The sequence below is a fragment of the Rhincodon typus genome, chromosome 14, assembly GCF_021869965.1.
Source record: "Rhincodon typus isolate 14 chromosome 14, sRhiTyp1.1, whole genome shotgun sequence".
Lineage (NCBI taxonomy): Eukaryota > Metazoa > Chordata > Chondrichthyes > Orectolobiformes > Rhincodontidae > Rhincodon > Rhincodon typus.
This window is the reverse complement of record NC_063345.1, coordinates 65,677,105-65,682,724: the sequence shown is the minus strand read 5'-3', so window position 1 is coordinate 65,682,724 and position 5,620 is coordinate 65,677,105. Positions and strand designations below refer to the sequence as shown.

Here is a 5,620-nt window from a genome sequence, read left to right as displayed (position 1 = left end):
TAGCTTTGGATCATCAGCAAATTTGGAAACATCACATTTAATGCCCTGTCACATTCCTGCTGATGTGAGAATGACCCACTTATAACCACTCCCTGTTTTCTGGTTTTCTTCTAGCAGCATAAGTGCTACCAACTTCTTTCCAATACCTCACACTCACTATCTCTGTACTATACCCACCTTCCACCAAGGCTCATGCACTACCACTCTCATCATTGCCTGCAAAATCTTCCTTCACTGTCTGTCGCCCACCATAACCTTTGACACCACTAACCCTGCATACTCTCTGTGCTGCCTACTCACTTGCTCCAGACACTTTCCCACCTGCACCAACAGTACAAATCCAAGATGGTGGCAGAGTAGGACACTACAACCAAAGCTCGCCCGTTCCGTCCATTTCTTTACCTTTATTTCCTTTCTTTTGTTTCTCTTTTATGTTTTCTTTTCTCAATCTTCTTTCTTCTGAACTCCTGGCCTCGGTGTAGACTCAACATGACGGTCTCCCGCCTGGTGTGGCGGTTTTCTTTATTTTTCTAATTTCTTTTCTAAGAACTTGAACTGAAGAATCAGTACCTTGGCACCTTGTACCTAAGATGGCCATTTGTAAACTTTTCACTGTACTCATTTGAGTGTATGTGACAATAAAGCTAATTCAATTCAATTCAGAAACAGCTGTGACACTCACTTTCCTCTTCCGTAATACCAGCCTTTTCACAATCCAGGGGGAAAACAGGCCACGATAGAGAAGGAGTGAGCTGCCCAACATTTGCCTCCTCACCTCTTTGTGGAGAACTTCCCAACTCTGACTGCCAGAAGCAGCTGCCTGGTGTCCAAGCCCCTGAGTGAAGGCTATTTCCCTTCACATGACTGAGGTCTGCTGATGACTATGCCCAGCTTCCTGCTTATGGGGAGAATTGCACAGGGGTCTGACTGATGTGAGCTATGTCGAGATGTGTAGCAGAATCAAACAAAAAGTCCGATGTCTATCTGGGTGACAGAAGCATCTTGCTCCATCCTGAATACTTTTTACAAGCCTTGAGGTGAGTTTATCACTAGGCAGTCATGAGTTGCAAATTAAAAGGGATTATTGCTTGTTAAATGTCTTAAACGTAGCTGCACTTTGCAATCGATTGCTTGATTTATCATTGTAATGTTGTAGCATCCAGCAAACTTACACTGTCCCATTGTCGCTTATGTTGACTCAGCCATTTTCTAGTAGCACTTTGCATCTAAAGAGTGACACCTCACCATCCTGACTTGGAAATATATCACCTCTCCTTCACTGTCGCTGGATCAAAAGCCTGGTATTCCCTCCCTAAAGGCATTGTATATCTACCTACAGTGATGGACTGCAGTGATTGAAGAAGGCAGCTCACCATCACATTCTTACGAGCAACTAGGGATGGGCAATAAATGCTGGCTAGCCAGCGATGACCACATCCTATGAGTGAATTAAAAGGAAAGGCTCCCAGGATTGTATGGTGGCACTGTTGACAACATGAAAACAGACCCTTCGGTCCAACTAGTCCATGCCGAATGTAATCCCCAAACTAAACTAGTCCCATTTGCCTGCTCCTTCGTCCCAGAGTTTGACACAATTGGTAAGATAGGATGCTGAACATTAATAAAGTGAGTTCGGCCATTGTGTTACCGGGTACCTGCTCTGATTTCCAGGATTCTTGGCATCTAGCTTGTTTGATGTGTTTGATATGATGGGAAGCTGAAAATTAATGAGGTGAGTTCATAGAATCCCTGCAGTGTGGAACAGGCCCTTCAGCCCAACAAGTCCACATGGAGCATCTGACCCAGACCCATCTTCCTATAACCCACCTAAACTACACATCCCTGAACACTACGGGCAATTTAGCATGGCCAATCTACCTAACCTGCACATCTTTGGACTGTGGGAGGAAACCGGAGTACTTGAAGGAAACCCACATAGACACAGGGAGAATGTGCAAACTCCACACAGACAATCACCCGAGCGTGGAATTGAACCCAGGTTCCTGGCGTTGTGAGGCAGCAGTGCTAACCACTGAGCCACCGTGCTGCCCTATAATAATTGGACCAATAATGAAGTGTTTAACAGGCAATAATCCTCCTGAATAGGAAAATTACCATTTCCTAGTGAGAAACTTGCAATGTTGCTCACGAAAAGTATAAAAGTTGGTGCCAATTGCTTCCAACGTTGAGATTGTCCTCATTGGACCTCTCGCCTGATTCTGCCATAAATCCCACCATAACCCACACTGCTCAGTCTAGATATGTGATTCTGACCAATGTAATCATTTAGCTTCGCTGTCGTTTCTCTATTGCCCATTATAATTTCTCCTGATCCTGCCTATATTGGATACATACTGATCTTAGACAAACATCTCTTTTTTACCTACTTGGAGAAACCTTTGCAGTCTGTTTTAGCTTTTAGCAAGAATTACATGAATATTTTATTCTTCCTTTATCTGTTTCTTGGTCTTTCTTTGCTGTATTCTATAAACTTCTCAATTCTTAGATTTATTACTGTTTCTGGCCACTTTGTAAACTCTTTTTTCCCATCTTATACAATCCTAAACTTCCTTTGTCAGCCATGGTTGACTAATCTTTTTTGAGATTTTTATACCTTGAAGGAATATATAGTTGTTGTAAGCCATTTACTGTTCCTTAAACTCTGCTTTTCACAGACTGCCTTTGTACAGTCCTACTTTGTAATGGATTTTTTCAATCCAGTTCAGAACTGTCTCGCTTGAGATTGAACTCACTCACTTTCAAACAAAATGTAAAATTCTATAATATTGTGGTCACTCATGCCTAGAAGTTCTTTTATGAGAAGATTATTGGTGGACTCTTTTTTTAATTACCTAATACCAGATCTAAAATAAAACGCTCTCCAGTTAGCTCCTCAGAATACTACTTTAGAAAAATGTTCCTAATACACTCCAGAAAATCACCTCCATAGTTTTACTGCTCAGTTGATTTATGCAGCCTTTGTGCAGATTGCAGAACTCTGTTCTTCGTGTTACATACTTTTCTCATCTCCTGATTTATGCCACACTATGATTAATACATGGTGGCCTATAAATAACTCCAACCAGTGTCTACTGTCCCTTGTTGTTTCTTAGTTCCATCCAAACATGTTCCACATGTAGTTCTTTCAACCTGAGATCCTCTTACTATTGTATGGATCCTAACTTGTATTATTAATCAGCTTCAATTCCCTTTCCTTCTTGTCTGTCTTTCCTAAACAGTGAATATCCTTGGATATTCAGTTCCCAGTACTGACTACCATGCAATCATGTTTCTGTAATAGCAATCTATCCTACCCATGTATCTCTATTTGTGTCTGTAGATATTATGAGAGCTGTGTGCATTGAACTTTGAACTGGGCTTTATGCTGCTGGTAGTCAATTTGGCACTTCTCTGAAAATTGAGAGAACTGCCTTTCAATGGTCAGTCAATGTTAGAATTCAGTGAAACAGGGAGAAGCGAACACATTGGACACGAAGGGTAATGTCTGCCTGGTTCCTATCGAAACTATAATTCTGTAAATAGTGAGAGTGAAGTATAAGTCTTGCATGGAGCTTCCAGTCATGGGACAAAGTTAAAGGAGGAATATCTTTTTTGCAGTTTAAGTTACTAGCTTCCTTCTAATAATGGCTCAGATCTTCCAGAGAGCGACAATCATTGTCGAACAGCCAGTCTAGTGAAACTCTTCCTGCGCTAATGCTGTTCTGAATTTCTTGCTGGAGCTTATGACCTGTTTTTTTTCAGAAATGTAGAGTGCACTGTTCCTTGGAAAGCTCCGTTGCAATACTGTATCATCTGGAAGAAGTCAGGACTTCCCTCTTTTCATGGCAGCAGCTGCCTAATCATAAGTTTAAAGTTTCCATATGAATGTTCATGAATGAGTGATTGGATGAGTGGTAGTGAATGGTTAGCCTAGATGGAAACTCAGAGTCAGTGACATGTCTCTCTGGTCTGGGGAGCATCCGGTATTAGTTCTCACAGAAATCAGTACACGGAAACCCTGTAAAAACCCCATATCTCTGGTGTCCAACAATCAAATAATAGGAACATTTGGGTTGTTCTTTACTCAATGTTACTTTTAGTTTGTTTGATACACTGAAAGCATTAAAATATGCCTTGCAAGTCAGTCACTGGAAATCTAGATATCTTCTTAAAGACTGGTGGTTTTCTATGGATCACAACATTTTATAATCTCCAGATCCAGCATGAGAGCCTTTTTTGCCAGGGCAGACTTCCTTATAATCTGTGTTGGCAAGATGCATTTTTACCTCCTCCAGTGGGTGATATCTGAATGTAGCAGCGACCTCTTCCTATTTGGGCTCTCTCCCAGGCACTATGCACCAGGTTCTTCTGCAAGGAGAATAGAGACAGATCAGCCACAGCTATCCTCTACAGCTACTGCCTGTCATTTATAGTCATCAGCAGCTCCATATTAGTATTGGTGGGTATTCAGCTCAAGCCACCCAAAGAGTCATCAAATGTTACGGCAATGGACTCCTCCAAAGCATGTCCAAGGCAGCTTATTCCTTGAGATTCCTAGTATATTTCCTTTACAACATCTCAATGCGTACTCCAAGGGAGCCACTAACTCTACTCTTCATTCACAGAGGTTGGCACTGATTGAACACCAGCCTCAAAACATCATCATGGCCAATCTCAGACTAACTCAGAAGACATTTCAAACACTTCAGTGCTGCGCTTTTGGAATTCACCGACACCTTACATTGCAATGCTCCTCTGAGGCTGTTCTGTACATAAGGACATACACATTTCAAGCATGAGAATAAGCTGTGTCTCTGGTCGTTAGCCTGCTTTCTTCACACTCTATCAATATGTACTTACTTGGATGCTCACAGCATCTCTACCTTGCTCTTTTTAAACCACACTGCCACTTCATTCAGATCTCAGAGGGTCACAACATCTGAGTTGACTTGATTCTGAGCACAGACAAAGAAATACAGCTTGTCATGTTTGATTGCACTGAATAGTCAAAGTGGTGAACATGTTACTGTATCGTACTATGCTATATCAATGTTACATACACAGCAAGCACCAGCAGTTTCCACAACAAACGCACTGCATATGCTTCAAACTATTGGCCACGTCTGAAAGTCTAAATGGGGTAGTCTTTCATCAAGTGAAGGGGACTATGGTTCATTAGGGGGTTCCACCATACTTTTGTCAAGGGTATCACCCAATCTCAGTTCAGGGGGTTGGACAAACTCAATGTGTCACTCGCTGCAGTCAAGGTCCAGGGATCCATGTACTTGCATTCTGGGGAATTAGGCCACAGCCAGTCCTGCAGGTCAAGACAAACCAGTCCAGGAATTGCAGGTAAATCTGTCGGGGTGCTGTGGGTTATTATTCTGGGCCATGGTCTATTGGGCCTGTCTTCACACGTCAGTCTGGAGTTGGGAAGCCACAGTCAGTCTTGGTAGTTTCAGCAGAAAACGTCAAGTGGGGTTCCGAGGGTGGGGGTGGGGTTGCAGTCCATGGGGTGGAAAATGAGAAACTGAATTGTATGGATGAATTGCATTATGCTGTGACACACAGGGGATAACAAATATGAAGGGGGCCAGTCCAAACATAAGTGGGGGGGGGG

At 42.5% G+C, this 5,620-nt stretch overlaps 1 long non-coding RNA gene across 3 annotated transcripts in view; it reads right to left on the bottom strand.

The window, feature by feature from the left end:
• Window positions 1–4,073: 4,073 nt before the first annotated feature.
• Window positions 4,074–5,620, bottom strand: part of LOC125484810 — a 14,423-nt gene continuing 12,876 nt past the window's right edge. For all 3 annotated transcript variants that reach the window (XR_007263632.1, XR_007263633.1, XR_007263634.1), the window contains 2 exons: window positions 4,861–4,955; window positions 4,074–4,368 (listed from right to left, as the gene is read on the bottom strand). This is a non-coding gene — a long non-coding RNA (uncharacterized LOC125484810). The remainder of the gene's footprint in view (window positions 4,369–4,860; window positions 4,956–5,620) is intronic.